The sequence below is a fragment of the Thalassophryne amazonica genome, chromosome 14 (genome assembly GCF_902500255.1).
Source record: "Thalassophryne amazonica chromosome 14, fThaAma1.1, whole genome shotgun sequence".
NCBI lineage: Eukaryota > Metazoa > Chordata > Actinopteri > Batrachoidiformes > Batrachoididae > Thalassophryne > Thalassophryne amazonica.
This window is the reverse complement of record NC_047116.1, coordinates 70,900,129-70,919,114: the sequence shown is the minus strand read 5'-3', so window position 1 is coordinate 70,919,114 and position 18,986 is coordinate 70,900,129.

Below are 18,986 nucleotides of genomic sequence, written 5' to 3'. Positions count from 1 at the left end.
ATCATCACAAACTAGCAGCCATCCATCACAAACTAGCAGCCATCATCACAAAACAGCAGCCATCATCACAAAACAGCAGCCATCATCACAAACTAACAGTCATCATCCCAAACTAGCAGCCATCATCACAAACTAGCAGCCATCATCACAAAACAGCAGCCATCATCACAAACTAGCAGCCATCATCCCAAACTAGCAGCTATCACCACAAACTAGCAGCCATCATCACAAACTAGCAGTCATCATCCCAAACTATCAGCCATCATCACAAACTAGCAGCTATTATCACAAACTAGCAGCCATCATCACAAACTAGCAGCCATCATCACAAAACAGCAGCCATCATCACAAACTAACAGCTATCATCCCAAACTAGCAGCCATCATCACAAACTAACAGCTATCACCACAAACTAGCAGCCATCATCCCAAACTAGCAGCTATCACCACAAACTAGCAGCCATCATCACAAACTAGCAGCCATCATCCCAAACTAGCAGCTATCACCACAAACTAGCAGCCATCATCACAAACTAGCAGCCATCATCACAAACTAGCAGCCATCATCACAAAACAGCAGCCATCATCACAAAACAGCAGCCATCATCACAAACTAACAGTCATCATCCCAAACTAGCAGCCATCATCACAAACTAGCAGCCATCATCACAAAACAGCAGCCATCATCACAAACTAGCAGCCATCATCCCAAACTAGCAGCTATCACCACAAACTAGCAGCCATCATCACAAACTAGCAGCCATCATCACAAACTAGCAGTCATCATCCCAAACTATCAGCCATCATCACAAACTAGCAGCTATTATCACAAACTAGCAGCCATCATCACAAACTAGCAGCCATCATCACAAAACAGCAGCCATCATCACAAACTAACAGCTATCATCCCAAACTAGCAGCCATCATCACAAACTAACAGCTATCACCACAAACTAGCAGCCATCATCCCAAACTAGCAGCTATCACCACAAACTAGCAGCCATCATCACAAACTAGCAGCCATCATCCCAAACTAGCAGCTATCACCACAAACTAGCAGCCATCATCACAAACTAGCAGCCATCATCACAAACTAACAGCTATCACCACAAACTAGCAGCCATCGTCACAAACTAGTAGCCATCATCACAAAGTAACAGCAATCATCACAAACTAACAGCCATCACCACAAAAAGCAGCACCACGACAAAAAAGCAGCATCACCACAAACTAGCAGCCATCATCACAAACTAGCAGCCATCATCACAAACTAACAGCTATCACCACAAACTAGCAGCCATCATCACAAACTAGCAGCCATCATCACAAACTAGCAGTCATCATCCCAAACTATCAGCCATCATCACAAACTAGCAGCTATTATCACAAACTAGCAGCCATCATCACAAACTAGCAGCCATCATCACAAAACAGCAGCCATCATCACAAACTAACAGCTATCATCCCAAACTAGCAGCCATCATCACAAACTAACAGCTATCACCACAAACTAGCAGCCATCATCCCAAACTAGCAGCTATCACCACAAACTAGCAGCCATCATCACAACTAGCAGCCATCATCCCAAACTAGCAGCTATCACCACAAACTAGCAGCCATCATCACAAACTAGCAGCCATCATCACAAACTAGCAGCCATCATCACAAACTAGCAGCCATCATCACAAAACAGCAGCCATCATCACAAAACAGCAGCCATCATCACAAACTAGCAGCCATCATCACAAACTAACAGCCATCAACACAAAAAAGCAGCCATCATCACAAACTAGAAGCCATCATCACAAACTAACAGCCATCATCACAAACTAACAGCCATCATATTGGCCTCTCTTCATTGGCTTCCTGTTAATTCTAGAATAGAATTTAAAATTCTTCTTCTTACTTATAAGGTTTTGAATAATCAGGTCCCATCTTATCTTAGGGACCTCATAGTACCATATCACCCCAATAGAGCGCTTCGCTCTCAGACTGCAGGCTTACTTGTAGTTCCTAGGGTTTGTAAGAGTAGAATGGGAGGCAGAGCCTTCAGCTTTCAGGCTCCTCTCCTGTGGAACCAGCTCCCAATTCAGATCAGGGAGACAGACACCCTCTCTACTTTTAAGATTAGGCTTAAAACTTTCCTTTTTGCTAAAGCTTATAGTTAGGGCTGGATCAGGTGACCCTGAACCATCCCTTAGTTATGCTGCTATAGACGTAGACTGCTGGGGGGTTCCCATGATGCACTGTTTCTTTCTCTTTTTGCTCTGTATGCACCACTCTGCATTTAATCATTAGTGATCGATCTCTGCTCCCCTCCACAGCATGTCTTTTTCCTGGTTCTCTCCCTCAGCCCCAACCAGTCCCAGCAGAAGACTGCCCCTCCCTGAGCCTGGTTCTGCTGGAGGTTTCTTCCTGTTAAAAGGGAGTTTTTTCCTTCCCACTGTAGCCAAGTGCTTGCTCACAGGGGGTCGTTTTGACCGTTGGGGTTTTACATCATTATTGTATGGCCTTGCCTTACAATATAAAGCGCCTTGGGGCAACTGTTTGTTGTGATTTGGCGCTATATAAAAAAAAAATTGATTGATTGATTGATCAACACAAAAAAGCAGCCATCATCACAAACTAGAAGCCATCATCACAAACTAACAGCCATCATCACAAACTAGCAGCCATCATCACAAACTAGCAGCCATCAACACAAAAAAGCAGCATCACCACAAACTAGCAGCCATCATCACAAACTAGTAGCCATCATCACAAACTAGCAGCTATCATCACAAACTAGCAGTCATCAACACAAAAAAGCAGCATCACAAACTAGCAGCCATCATCACAAACTAGCAGCCATCATCACAAACTAGTAGCCATCAACACAAAAAAGCAGCATCATCACAAACTAGCAGCCATCATCACAAATTAGCAGCCATCAACACAAAAAAGCAGCATCATCACAAACTAGCAGCCATCGTCACAAACTAGCAGCCATCAACACAAAAAAGCAGCATCATCACAAACTAGCAGCCATCATCACAAACTGGCAGCCATCATCACAAACTAGTAGCCATCATCACAAACTAGCAGCTATCATCACAAACTAGCAGCCATCAACACAAAAAAGCAGCATCACCACAAACTAGCAGCCATCATCACAAACTAGTAGCCATCATCACAAACTAGCAGCCATCATCACAAACTAGCAGCCATCAACACAAAAAAGCAGCATCATCACAAACTAGCAGCCATCATCACAAAACTAGCAGCCATCACCACAAACTAGCAGCCATCACCACAAACTAGCAGCCATCATCACAAACTAGCAGCCATCATCACAAACTAACAGCCATCATCACAAAACAGCAGCCATCATCACAAACTAGCAGCCATCATCACAAACTAGCAGCCATCATCACAAACTAACAGCCATCATCACAAAACAGCAGCCATCATCACAAAAAAGCAGCATCATCACAAACTAGCAGCCATCATCCCAAACTAGCAGCCATCATCACAAAAAAGCAGCATCATCACAAACTAGCAGCCATCATCCCAAACTAGCGGCCATCATCACAAACTAACAGCCATCATCACAAACTAGCAGCCATCATCACAAAAAAGCAGCATCATCACAAACTAGCAGCCATCATCCCAAACTAGCAGCCATCATCACAAACTAGCAGCCATCATCACAAACTAGCAGCCATCATCACAAAACAGCAGCCATCACCAAACTAGCAGTCATCATCCCAAACTAGCAGCCATCATCACAAACTAGCAGCCATCATCCCAAACTAGCAGCCATCATCACAAAACAGCAGCCATCACCAAACTAGCAGTCATCATCCCAAACTAGCAGCCATCATCACAAACTAGCAGCCATCATCACAAAACAGCAGCCATCATCACAAACTAACAGTCATCATCCCAAACTAGCAGTCATCATCACAAACTAGCAGCCATCATCACAAACTAGCAGCCATCATCACAAAACAGCAGCCATCATCACAAACTAACAGTCATCATCCCAAACTAGCAGCCATCATCACAAACTAGCAGCCATCATCACAAAACAGCAGCCATCATCACAAAACAGCAGCCATCATCACAAACTAACAGTCATCATCCCAAACTAGCAGCCATCATCACAAACTAGCAGCCATCATCACAAAACAGCAGCCATCATCACAAAACAGCAGCCATCATCACAAACTAGCAGCCATCATCACAAACTAGCAGCCATCATCACAAAACAGCAGCCATCATCACAAAACAGCAGCCATCATCACAAACTAACAGTCATCATCCCAAACTAGCAGCCATCATCACAAACTAGCAGCCATCATCACAAAACAGCAGCCATCATCACAAACTAGCAGCCATCATCACAAACTAGCAGCCATCATCACAAAACAGCAGCCATCATCACAAAACAGCAGCCATCATCACAAACTAACAGTCATCATCCCAAACTAACAGTCATCATCCCAAACTAGCAGTCATCATCACAAACTAGCAGCCATCATCACAAAACAGCAGCCATCATCACAAACTAACAGTCATCATCACAAACTAGCAGCCATCATCACAAACTAGCAGCCATCATCACAAAACAGCAGCCATCACCAAACTAGCAGTCATCATCCCAAACTAGCAGCCATCATCACAAACTAGCAGCCATCATCACAAACTAGCAGCCATCATCACAAAACAGCAGCCATCACCAAACTAGCAGTCATCATCCCAAACTAGCAGCCATCATCACAAACTAACAGCCATCAGTTATTGTTATTGTCAGTTATAAGTTATTGTACTTGGCCCCACAAATCTTAGAAACATGGTGTCTAACCAGATCCTTACTCTGGATGGCATTACCCTGACCTCTAGTAATACTGTGAGAAATTTTTGATCAGGATATGTCATTCAAAGCGCATATTAAACAAATATGTAGGACTGCTTTTTTGCATTTACGCAATATCTCTAAAATCAGAAAGGTCTTGTCTCAGAGTGATGCTGAAAAACTAATTCATGCATTTATTTCCTCTAGGCTGGACTATTGTAATTCATTATTATCAGGTTGTCCTAAAAGTTCCCTGAAAAGCCTTCAGTTAATTCAAAATGCTGCAGCTAGAGTACTGACGGGGACTAGAAGGAGAGAGCATATCTCACCCATATTGGCCTCTCTTCATTGGCTTCCTGTTAATTCTAGAATAGAATTTAAAATTCTTCTTCTTACTTATAAGGTTTTGAATAATCAGGTCCCATCTTATCTTAGGGACCTCGTAGTACCATATCACCCCAATAGAGCGCTTCGCTCTCAGACTGCAGGCTTACTTGTAGTTCCTAGGGTTTGTAAGAGTAGAATGGGAGGCAGAGCCTTCAGCTTTCAGGCTCCTCTCCTGTGGAACCAGCTCCCAATTCAGATCAGGGAGACAGACACCCTCTCTACTTTTAAGATTAGGCTTAAAACTTTCCTTTTTGCTAAAGCTTATAGTTAGGGCTGGATCAGGTGACCCTGAACCATCCCTTAGTTATGCTGCTATAGACTTAGACTGCTGGGGGGTTCCCATAATGCACTGAGTGTTTCTCTTTTTGCTCTGTATGCACCACTCTGCATTTAATCATTAGTGATCGATCTCTGCTCCCCTCCACAGCATGTCTTTTTCCTGGTTCTCTCCCTCAGCCCCAACCAGTCCCAGCAGAAGACTGCACCTCCCTGAGCCTGGTTCTGCTGGAGGTTTCTTCCTGTTAAAAGGGAGTTTTTCCTTCCCACTGTAGCCAAGTGCTTGCTCACAGGGGGTCGTTTTGACCGTTGGGGTTTTACATAATTATTGTATGGCCTTGCCTTACAATATAAAGCGCCTTGGGGCACCTGTTTGTTGTGATTTGGCGCTATATAAAAAAAAAATTGATTGAAAATTGATTGATTGATCACCACAAACTAGCAGCCATCATCACAAACTAACAGCCATCACCACAAACTAGTAGCCATCATCACAAAGTAACAGCAATCATCACAAAACAGCAGCATCAACACAAACTAGCAGCCATCAACACAAACTAGCAGCCATCAACACAAACTAGCAGTCATCAACACAAACTAGCAGCCATCATCACAAAAAGCAGCATCATCACAAACTAGCAGCCATCATCACAAACTAGCAGCCATCATCACAAACTAGCAGCCATCATCACAAAAAAGCAGCATCATCACAAACTAGCAGCCATCATCACAAACTAGCAGCCATCAACACAAAAAAGCAGCATCATCACAAACTAGCAGCCATCATCACAAACTAGCAGCCATCATCACAAACTAGCAGCCATCAACACAAAAAAGCAGCATCACCACAAACTAGCAGCCATCATCACAAACTAGCAGCCATCAACACAAAAAAGCAGCATCATCACAAACTAGCAGCCATCATCACAAACTAGCAGCCATCATCACAAACTAGCAGCCATCAACACAAAAAAGCAGCATCACCACAAACTAGCAGCCATCATCACAAACTAGCAGCCATCATCACAAACTAGCAGCCATCAACACAAAAAAGCAGCATCATCACAAACTAGCAGCCATCATCACAAACTAGCAGCCATCATCACAAACTAGCAGCCATCAACACAAAAAAGCAGCATCACCACAAACTAGCAGCCATCACCACAAACTAGCAGCCATCATCACAAACTAGCAGCCATCAACACAAAAAAGCAGCATCATCACAAACTAACAGCTATCACCACAAACTAGCAGCCATCATCACAAACTAGTAGCCATCATCACAACGTAACAGCTATCATCACAAACTAACAGCTATCATCACAAACTAACAGCTATCACCACAAACTAGCAGCCATCATCACAAACTAGTAGCCATCATCACAAAGTAACAGCAATCATCACAAACTAACAGCTATCACCACAAACTAGCAGCCATCACCACAAAAAAGCAGCATCACCACAAACTAGCAGCCATCATCACAAACTAACAGCCATCAACACAAACTAGCAGCCATCATCACAAACTAGCAGCCATCATCACAAAAAAGCGGCATCACCACAAACTAGTAGCCATCATCACAAACTAACAGCCATCATCACAAACTAACAGCCATCATCACAAACTAGCAGCCATCATCACAAAAAAGCGGCATCACCACAAACTAGTAGCCATCATCACAAACTAGCAGCTATCATCACAAACTAGCAGCCATCAACACAAAAAAGCAGCATCACCACAAACTAGCAGCCATCATCACAAACTAGCAGCCATCATCACAAACTAGCAGCCATCATCACAAATTAGCAGCCATCAACACAAAAAAGCAGCATCATCACAAACTAGCAGCCATCGTCACAAACTAGCAGCCATCAACACAAAAAAGCAGCATCATCACAAACTAGCAGCCATCATCACAAACTAGCAGCCATCATCACAAACTAGTAGCCATCATCACAAACTAGCAGCTATCATCATAAACTAGCAGCCATCAACACAAAAAAGCAGCATCACCACAAACTAGCAGCCATCATCACAAACTAGTAGCCATCATCACAAACTAGCAGCCATCATCACAAACTAGCAGCCATCAACACAAAAAAGCAGCATCATCACAAACTAGCAGCCATCATCCCAAACTAGCAGCCATCATCACAAACTAGCAGCCATCATCACAAAACAGCAGCCATCACAAAACTAGCAGTCATCATCCCAAACTAGCAGCCATCATCACAAACTAACAGCTATCACCACAAACTAGCAGCCATCACCACAAACTAGCAGCCATCATCACAAACTAACAGCCATCATCACAAAACAGCAGCCATCATCACAAAAAAGCAGCATCATCACAAACTAGCAGCCATCATCACAAACTAACAGCTATCACCACACACTAGCAGCCATCATCACAAACTAGCAGCCATCATCACAAACTAACAGCCAGCAACACAAAAAAAGCAGCATCATCACAAACTAACAGCTATCACCACAAACTAGCAGCCATCATCACAAACTAGCAGCCATCATCACAAACTAGCAGCCATCATCACAAACTAGCAGCCAGCAACACAAAAAAGCAGCATCATCACAAACTAGCAGCCATCATCACAAACTAGCAGCCATCAACACAAACTAGCAGCCATCATCACAAACTAGCAGCCATCAACACAAAAAAGCAGCATCACCACAAACTAGCAGCCATCATCACAAACTAGCAGCCATCAACACAAACTAGCAGCCATCATCACAAACTAGCAGCCATCAACACAAAAAAGCAGCATCACCACAAACTAGCAGCCATCAACACAAAAAAGCAGCATCATCACAAACTAGCAGCCATCATCACAAACTAGCAGCCATCATCACAAACTAGCAGCCATCAACACAAAAAAGCAGCATCACCACAAACTAGCAGCCATCATCACAAACTAGCAGCCATCAACACAAAAAAGCAGCATCATCACAAACTAACAGCTATCACCACAAACTAGCAGCCATCATCACAAACTAGTAGCCATCATCACAACGTAACAGCTATCATCACAAACTAACAGCTATCATCACAAACTAACAGCTATCACCACAAACTAGCAGCCATCATCACAAACTAGTAGCCATCATCACAAAGTAACAGCAATCATCACAAACTAACAGCTATCACCACAAACTAGCAGCCATCACCACAAAAAAGCAGCATCACCACAAACTAGCAGCCATCATCACAAACTAGTAGCCATCATCACAAAGTAACAGCTATCATCACAAACTAACAGCTATCACCACAAACTAGCAGCCATCATCACAAACTAGTAGCCATCATCACAAAGTAACAGCAATCATCACAAACTAACAGCTATCACCACAAACTAACAGCCATCATCACAAACTAGTAGCCATCATCACAAACTAACAGCCATCAACACAAAAAAGCAGCCATCATCACAAACTAGAAGCCATCATCACAAACTAACAGCCATCATCACAAACTAGCAGCCATCATCACAAACTAACAGCCATCAACACAAAAAAGCAGCCATCATCACAAACTAGCAGCCATCATCACAAACTAACAGCCATCAACACAAAAAAGCAGCCATCATCACAAACTAGAAGCCATCATCACAAACTAACAGCCATCATCACAAACTAGCAGCTATCATCACAAACTAACAGCCATCAACACAAAAAAGCAGCCATCATCACAAACTAGAAGCCATCATCACAAACTAACAGCCATCATCACAAACTAGCAGCCATCATCACAAACTAGCAGCCATCAACACAAAAAAGCAGCATCACCACAAACTAGCAGCCATCATCACAAACTAGTAGCCATCATCACAAACTAGCAGCTATCATCACAAACTAGCAGTCATCAACACAAAAAAGCAGCATCACAAACTAGCAGCCATCATCACAAACTAGCAGCCATCATCACAAACTAGTAGCCATCAACACAAAAAAGCAGCATCATCACAAACTAGCAGCCATCATCACAAATTAGCAGCCATCAACACAAAAAAGCAGCATCATCACAAACTAGCAGCCATCGTCACAAACTAGCAGCCATCAACACAAAAAAGCAGCATCATCACAAACTAGCAGCCATCATCACAAACTGGCAGCCATCATCACAAACTAGTAGCCATCATCACAAACTAGCAGCTATCATCACAAACTAGCAGCCATCAACACAAAAAAGCAGCATCACCACAAACTAGCAGCCATCATCACAAACTAGTAGCCATCATCACAAACTAGCAGCCATCATCACAAACTAGCAGCCATCAACACAAAAAAGCAGCATCATCACAAACTAGCAGCCATCATCACAAAAAAGCAGCATCATCACAAACTAGCAGCCATCACCACAAACTAGCAGCCATCACCACAAACTAGCAGCCATCATCACAAACTAGCAGCCATCATCACAAACTAACAGCCATCATCACAAAACAGCAGCCATCATCACAAAACAGCAGCCATCATCACAAACTAGCAGCCATCATCACAAACTAACAGCCATCATCACAAAACAGCAGCCATCATCACAAAAAAGCAGCATCATCACAAACTAGCAGCCATCATCCCAAACTAGCAGCCATCATCACAAAAAAGCAGCATCATCACAAACTAGCAGCCATCATCCCAAACTAGCGGCCATCATCACAAACTAACAGCCATCATCACAAACTAGCAGCCATCATCACAAAAAAGCAGCATCATCACAAACTAGCAGCCATCATCCCAAACTAGCAGCCATCATCACAAACTAGCAGCCATCATCACAAACTAGCAGCCATCATCACAAAACAGCAGCCATCACCAAACTAGCAGTCATCATCCCAAACTAGCAGCCATCATCACAAACTAGCAGCCATCATCCCAAACTAGCAGCCATCATCACAAAACAGCAGCCATCACCAAACTAGCAGTCATCATCCCAAACTAGCAGCCATCATCACAAACTAGCAGCCATCATCACAAAACAGCAGCCATCATCACAAAACAGCAGCCATCATCACAAACTAACAGTCATCATCCCAAACTAGCAGTCATCATCACAAACTAGCAGCCATCATCACAAACTAGCAGCCATCATCACAAAACAGCAGCCATCATCACAAACTAACAGTCATCATCACAAACTAGCAGCCATCATCACAAACTAGCAGCCATCATCACAAAACAGCAGCCATCATCACAAAACAGCAGCCATCATCACAAACTAACAGTCATCATCCCAAACTAGCAGCCATCATCACAAACTAGCAGCCATCATCACAAAACAGCAGCCATCATCACAAACTAGCAGCCATCATCACAAAACAGCAGCCATCATCACAAAACAGCAGCCATCATCACAAAACAGCAGCCATCATCACAAACTAACAGTCATCATCCCAAACTAACAGTCATCATCCCAAACTAGCAGTCATCATCCCAAACTAGCAGCCATCATCACAAACTAACAGCCATCAGTTATTGTTATTGTCAGTTATAAGTTATTGTACTTGGCCCCACAAATCTTAGAAACATGGTGTCTAACCAGATCCTTACTCTGGATGGCATTACCCTGACCTCTAGTAATACTGTGAGAAATTTTTGATCAGGATATGTCATTCAAAGCGCATATTAAACAAATATGTAGGACTGCTTTTTTGCATTTACGCAATATCTCTAAAATCAGAAAGGTCTTGTCTCAGAGTGATGCTGAAAAACTAATTCATGCATTTATTTCCTCTAGGCTGGACTATTGTAATTCATTATTATCAGGTTGTCCTAAAAGTTCCCTGAAAAGCCTTCAGTTAATTCAAAATGCTGCAGCTAGAGTACTGACGGGGACTAGAAGGAGAGAGCATATCTCACCCATATTGGCCTCTCTTCATTGGCTTCCTGTTAATTCTAGAATAGAATTTAAAATTCTTCTTCTTACTTATAAGGTTTTGAATAATCAGGTCCCATCTTATCTTAGGGACCTCGTAGTACCATATCACCCCAATAGAGCGCTTCGCTCTCAGACTGCAGGCTTACTTGTAGTTCCTAGGGTTTGTAAGAGTAGAATGGGAGGCAGAGCCTTCAGCTTTCAGGCTCCTCTCCTGTGGAACCAGCTCCCAATTCAGATCAGGGAGACAGACACCCTCTCTACTTTTAAGATTAGGCTTAAAACTTTCCTTTTTGCTAAAGCTTATAGTTAGGGCTGGATCAGGTGACCCTGAACCATCCCTTAGTTATGCTGCTATAGACTTAGACTGCTGGGGGGTTCCCATAATGCACTGAGTGTTTCTCTTTTTGCTCTGTATGCACCACTCTGCATTTAATCATTAGTGATCGATCTCTGCTCCCCTCCACAGCATGTCTTTTTCCTGGTTCTCTCCCTCAGCCCCAACCAGTCCCAGCAGAAGACTGCACCTCCCTGAGCCTGGTTCTGCTGGAGGTTTCTTCCTGTTAAAAGGGAGTTTTTCCTTCCCACTGTAGCCAAGTGCTTGCTCACAGGGGGTCGTTTTGACCGTTGGGGTTTTACATAATTATTGTATGGCCTTGCCTTACAATATAAAGCGCCTTGGGGCACCTGTTTGTTGTGATTTGGCGCTATATAAAAAAAAAAATTGATTGAAAATTGATTGATTGATCACCACAAACTAGCAGCCATCATCACAAACTAACAGCCATCACCACAAACTAGTAGCCATCATCACAAAGTAACAGCAATCATCACAAAACAGCAGCATCAACACAAACTAGCAGCCATCAACACAAACTAGCAGCCATCAACACAAACTAGCAGTCATCAACACAAACTAGCAGCCATCATCACAAAAAGCAGCATCATCACAAACTAGCAGCCATCATCACAAACTAGCAGCCATCATCACAAACTAGCAGCCATCATCACAAAAAAGCAGCATCATCACAAACTAGCAGCCATCATCACAAACTAGCAGCCATCATCACAAAACAGCAGCCATCACCAAACTAGCAGTCATCATCCCAAACTAGCAGCCATCATCACAAAAAAGCAGCATCACCACAAACTAGCAGCCATCATCACAAACTAGCAGCCACCACCACAAACTAGCAGCCACCACCACAAACTAGCAGCCATCATCACAAACTAGCAGCATCACCACAAACTAGCAGCCATCAACACAAAAAAGCAGCATCACCACAAACTAGTAGCCGTCATCACAAACTAGCAGCCATCAACACAAAAAAGCAGCATCATCACAAACTAGCAGCCATCATCACAAATTAGCAGCCATCAACACAAACTAGCAGCTATTATCACAAACTAGCAGCTATTATCACAAACTAACAGCCATCATCACAAACTAGTAGCCGTCATCACAAACTAGCAGTCATCAACACAAAAAAGCAGCATCATCACAAACTAGCAGCCATCATCACAAATTAGCAGCCATCAACACAAACTAGCAGCCATCAACACAAACTAGCAGTCAACACAAACTAGCAGCCATCATCACAAAAAAGCAGCATCACCACAAACTAGCAGCTATTATCACAAACTAGCAGCTATTATCACAAACTAGCAGCCATCATCACAAACTAGCAGCCATCATCACAAACTAGCAGCTATCATCCCAAACTAGCAGCCATCATCACAAACTAGCAGCCATCATCACAAAACAGCAGCCATCACCAAACTATGGGTGGGAATAAAGGAGTCTCATTGCTGGTAACTGTCTGAGTGAAAGTCCCTGCCCTGCTCTGGTTCTCAATGTATTTGCAGCTTTTCAGCTCTGCCAGGAGACGAGAGCGCAGTGCTGAAACCTTAGTACTGCGCTCTCCTCTCCTGGTAAGTGAGAAGTTTACCGCCGTTCAAAAAGGACCTATCTGTACAGTAGTAAAGACAGATTTAAGAGACTCAAGAACCACAGGAAATCAAGGGACATTTACAGATAGTGAATGGGAATAAAGGAGTCTCATTGCTGGTAACTGTCTGAATGAAAGTCCCTGCCCTGTGCTGGTTCTCAATGTATTTGCAGCTTTTCAGCTCTGCCAGGAGAGGAGAGCGCAGTGCTGAAACCTTAGCACTGCGCTCTCCTCTCCTGGTAAGTGAGACGTTTACCTGCCTTCAAAAAGGACCTATCTGTACAGTAGTAGAAACACAGTTGTCAGAGACTCAAGAACCACAGGAAATCAAGGGACATTTACAGAAAGTGAATGGGAATAAAGGAGTCTCATTGCTGGTAACTGTCTGAGTTAAAGTCCCTGCCCTGCTCTGGTTCTCAATATATTTGCAGCTTTTCAGCTCTGCCAGGAGAGGAGAGCGCAGTGCTAAGGTTTCAGCACTGTGCTCTCCTCTCCTGGTAAGTGAGAAGTTTACCTCCCTTCAAAAAGTACCTATCTGTACAGTAGTAGAGACACAGATTTAAGAGACTCAAGAACCACAGGAAATCAAGGGACATTTACAGAAAGTGAATGGGAATAAAGGAGTCTCATTGCTGCTAACTAACTGTCTGAGTGAAAGTCCCTGCCTTGCGCTGGCTCTCAATGTATTTGCAGCTTTTCAGCTCTTCAAGGAGAGAGCACAGTGCTAAAACCTTAGCACTGTGCTCTCCTCTCTCCTCGGAAGTGAGAAGTTTACCTCCTCTTCAAAAAGGACCTATGTGTATAGTAGTAGAGACACAGTTGTCAGAGACTCAAGAACCACAGGAATCAAGGCACATTTACAGAAAATGAATGGGAATGAAATGTTCCCCGTCCTGGGCATGACGTAAAACTGCATCCAGCTGTGGCTCTCCAAGGAGAGTGGTGAATGTGAGGCTGCACCTTAACCACAGTTGCCTCTTGGCTCCCCTTGGGCAGCGGCCAGTACATGTATTGCTTAATGTTCTGTGTTGCCAGCATATAGGACTCCAGTGGGCCATTGCTGGTGGTCTTGTCCTCCAGGATTTTTTGTGTCCTGTCTCTTGCCTGCATGCCTGTGCCTCAATGCACCACTAGGTGAGACACTGTCTTCACATTTACAGATGGAGAACACACAAGCCACAGATTTGGTGTGCGAACATGCTCCACAGAAGACAATCGAGTACCAGTGGAAGTCTGGGGCTCTCAGGGATGCAGGCATGCACTCACCAGGAGAGGAGAGCGCAGTCGCTCTCCTCTGCTGGTAAGTGCAAAGTTTACCTCCTCTTCAAAAAGGACCTATATGTGTACAGTAGTAGAGACACAGTTGTCAGAGATTCAAGAACCACAGGAAATCAAGGCACATTTACAGAAAGTGAATGGGAATAAAGGTGTCTCATTGCTGTTAACTGTCTGAGTGAAAGTCCCTGCCCTGTGCTGGTTCTCAATGTATTTGCAGCTTTTCAGCTCTGCCAGGAGAGGAGAGCGCAGTGCTGAAACCTTAGCACTGCGCTCTCCTCTCCTGGTAAGTGAGACGTTTACCTGCCTTCAAAAAGGACCTATCTGTACAGTAGTAGAAACACAGTTGTCAGAGACTCAAGAACCACAGGAAATCAAGGGACATTTACAGAAAGTGAATGGGAATAAAGGAGTCTCATTGCTGGTAACTGTCTGAGTTAAAGTCCCTGCCCTGTGCTGGTTCTCAATGTATTTGCAGCTTTTCAGCTCTGCCAGGAGAGGAGAGCGCAGTGCTGAAACCTTAGCACTGCGCTCTCCTCTCCTGGTAAGTGAGACGTTTACCTGCCTTCAAAAAGGACCTATCTGTACAGTAGTAGAAACACAGTTGTCAGAGACTCAAGAACCACAGGAAATCAAGGGACATTTACAGAAAGTGAATGGGAATAAAGGAGTCTCATTGCTGGTAACTGTCTGAGTTAAAGTCCCTGCCCTGCTCTGGTTCTCAATATATTTGCAGCTTTTCAGCTCTGCCAGGAGAGGAGAGCGCAGTGCTAAGGTTTCAGCACTGTGCTCTCCTCTCCTGGTAAGTGAGAAGTTTACCTCCCTTCAAAAAGTACCTATCTGTACAGTAGTAGAGACACAGATTTAAGAGACTCAAGAACCACAGGAAATCAAGGGACATTTACAGAAAGTGAATGGGAATAAAGGAGTCTCATTGCTGCTAACTAACTGTCTGAGTGAAAGTCCCTGCCTTGCGCTGGCTCTCAATGTATTTGCAGCTTTTCAGCTCTTCAAGGAGAGAGCACAGTGCTAAAACCTTAGCACTGTGCTCTCCTCTCTCCTCGGAAGTGAGAAGTTTACCTCCTCTTCAAAAAGGACCTATGTGTATAGTAGTAGAGACACAGTTGTCAGAGACTCAAGAACCACAGGAATCAAGGCACATTTACAGAAAATGAATGGGAATGAAATGTTCCCCGTCCTGGGCATGACGTAAAACTGCATCCAGCTGTGGCTCTCCAAGGAGAGTGGTGAATGTGAGGCTGCACCTTAACCACAGTTGCCTCTTGGCTCCCCTTGGGCAGCGGCCAGTACATGTATTGCTTAATGTTCTGTGTTGCCAGCATATAGGACTCCAGTGGGCCATTGCTGGTGGTCTTGTCCTCCAGGATTTTTTGTGTCCTGTCTCTTGCCTGCATGCCTGTGCCTCAATGCACCACTAGGTGAGACACTGTCTTCACATTTACAGATGGAGAACACACAAGCCACAGATTTGGTGTGCGAACATGCTCCACAGAAGACAATCGAGTACCAGTGGAAGTCTGGGGCTCTCAGGGATGCAGGCATGCACTCACCAGGAGAGGAGAGCGCAGTCGCTCTCCTCTGCTGGTAAGTGCAAAGTTTACCTCCTCTTCAAAAAGGACCTATATGTGTACAGTAGTAGAGACACAGTTGTCAGAGATTCAAGAACCACAGGAAATCAAGGCACATTTACAGAAAGTGAATGGGAATAAAGGTGTCTCATTGCTGTTAACTGTCTGAGTGAAAGTCCCTGCCCTGCACTGGCTCTCAATGTATTTGCAGCTTTTCAGCTCTTCAAGGAGAGAGCATAGTGCTAAGGTTTTAGCACTGTGCTCTCCTCTCTCCTCGGAAGTGAGAAGTTTACCTCTTCAAAAAGGACCTATCTGTACAGTAGTGGAGACACAGTTGTCAGAGACTCAGGAACCACAGGAAATCAAGGGACATTTACAGAAAGTGAATTGGAATAATGCTGGTGATGGTGATCTTGCCCACCAGGGCTGTTTTCGTCCCATCTCTCATGGTACGAAAACAGTCCATTTGAAGTCTGGGGTACCAGGGGCTCTCAGGCACAGGCATTCAGCCATTCAGGCATTCAGGCAAGTAAGGCATGCAGGCGTGCCTGTGCCTGAGAACCCCAGACTTCCATTGGTACTCCAGTGAGCCATTGCTGGTGGTCTTGCCCACCAGGACTGTTTTCGTCCTGTCTGTTGCCTGCATGCTGCACCTGAGAGCCCCAGACTTGGTGTGTGAACATGCTCTACAGAAGACAATTGAGTACCAGTGGAAGTCTGGGGCTCTCAGGCACAGGCATGCAGGCAAGTAATAACCCATGTGTCATTTTTGGCTTAGGTTTCAAAATAGCTAAATGAAATGAGGTGGGCTTCATAGATAATTGGCAAAGCTTCTGGGGAAAACCTGTTCTTGTTAGGAGAGACGGCATCCATCCCACTTTGGATGGAGCAGCTCTCATTTCTAGAAATCTGGCCAATTTTCTTAAATCCTCCAAACCGTGACTATCCAGGGTTGGGACCAGGAAGCAGAGTTGTAGTCTTACACACCTCTCTGCAGCTTCTCTCCCCCTGCCATCCCCTCATTACCCCATCCCCGTAGAGACGGTGCCTGCTCCCAGACTACCAATAACCAGCAAAAATCTATTTAAGCATAAAAATTCAAAAAGAAAAAATAATATAGCACCTTCAACTGCACCACAGACTAAAACAGTTAAATGTGGTCTATTAAACATTAGGTCTCTCTCTTCTAAGTCCCTGTTAGTAAATGATATAATAATTGATCAACATATTGATTTATTCTGCCTTACAGAAACCTGGTTACAGCAGGATGAATATGTTAGTTTAAATGAGTCAACACCCCCGAGTCACACTAACTGTCAGAATGCTCGTAGCACGGGCCGAGGGGGAGGATTAGCAGCAATCTTCCATTCCATCTTATTAATTAATCAAAAACCCAGACAGAGCTTTAATTCATTTGAAAGCTTGACTCTTAGTCTTGTCCATCCAAATTGGAAGTCCCAAAAAACAGTTTTATTTGTTGTTATCTATCGTCCTCCTGGTCGTTACTGTGAGTTTCTCTGTGAATTTTCAGAACTTTTGTCTGACTAAGTGCTTAGCTCAGATAAGATAATTATAGTGGGCGATTTTAACATCCACACAGATGCTGAGAATGACAGCCTCAACACTGCATTTAATCTATTATTAGACACAATTGGCTTTGCTCAAAATGTAAATGAGTCCACCCACCACTTTAATCATATCTTAGATCTTGTTCTGACTTATGGTATGGAAATAGAAGACTTAACAGTATTCCCTGAAAACTCCCTTCTGTCTGATCATTTCTTAATAACATTTACATTTACTCTGATGGACTACCCAGCAGTGGGGAATAAGTTTCATTACACTAGAAGTCTTTCAGAAAGCGCTGTAACTAGGTTTAAGGATATGTTTCCTTCTTTATGTTCCCTAATGCCATATACCAACACAGTGCAGAGTAGCTACCTAAACTCTGTAAGTGAGATAGAGTATCTCGTCAATAGTTTTACATCCTCATTGAAGACAACTTTGGATGCTGTAGCTCCTGTGAAAAAGAGAGCTTTAAATCAGAAGTGCCTGACTCCGTGATATAACTCACAAACTCACAGCTTAAAGCAGATAACCCGTAAGTTGGAGAGGAAATGGCGTCTCACTAATTTAGAAGATCTTCACTTAGCCTGGAAAAAGAGTCTGTTGCTCTATAAAAAAAGCCCTCCGTAAAGCTAGGACATCTTACTACTCATCACTAATTGAAGAAAATAAGAACAACCCCAGGTTTCTTTTCAGCACTGTAGCCAGGCTGACAAAGAGTCAGAGCTCTATTGAGCCGAGTATTCCTTTAACTTTAACTAGTAATGACTTCATGACTTTCTTTGCTAATAAAATTTTAACTATTAGAGAAAAAATTACTCATAGCCATCCCAAAGACGTATCGTTACCTTTGGCTGCTTTCAGTGATGCCGGTATTTGGTTAGACTCTTTCTCTCAGATTGTTCTGTCTGAGTTATTTTCATTAGTTACTTCATCCAAACCATCAACATGTCTATTGGACCCCATTCCTACCAGGCTGCTCAAGGAAGCCCTACCATTATTTAATGCTTCGATCTTAAATATGATCAATCTATGTTTATTAGTTGGCTATGTACCACAGGCTTTTAAGGTGGCAGTAATTAAACCATTACTTAAAAAGCCATCACTTGACCCAGCTATCTTAGCTAATTATAGGCCAATCTCCAACCTTCCTTTTCTCTCAAAAATTCTTGAAAGGGTAGTTGTAAAACAGCTAACTGATCATCTGCAGAGGAATGGTC